Below are 350 nucleotides of genomic sequence, written 5' to 3' on the forward strand. Positions count from 1 at the left end.
TGCTCATTTTTTTATTCTGACTTCCTGGGGAAATGATGAAAAACCAAAGTTGGCCTTAAAATGAAAAAGAATCCAAGAAAGCAGTTTTTCATGACCACTCAAGCAACTTCGCCACCACATGCTTCACCTGTAGTCATTTTAAAAAGGAAAACTTGCCCTCCTCTCTGCTAAATTATGATCACAAACATAAAGAACTCACAGGGCATGGTACATAAGCCACTCACTATAAAGCGAATGGGATGGAAACTTCTTTTCTTTCTTCCACCCAGTGTGATAAAACAGACTTAGCATTAAATGCCAGGTATACGGGTTTTACAAGGTTTTGTTTTTAACAGGAACAAGGCATAGGG

Source organism: Vulpes vulpes, chromosome 2 (genome assembly GCF_048418805.1).
Source record: "Vulpes vulpes isolate BD-2025 chromosome 2, VulVul3, whole genome shotgun sequence".
Classification (NCBI taxonomy): Eukaryota; Metazoa; Chordata; class Mammalia; order Carnivora; family Canidae; genus Vulpes; species Vulpes vulpes.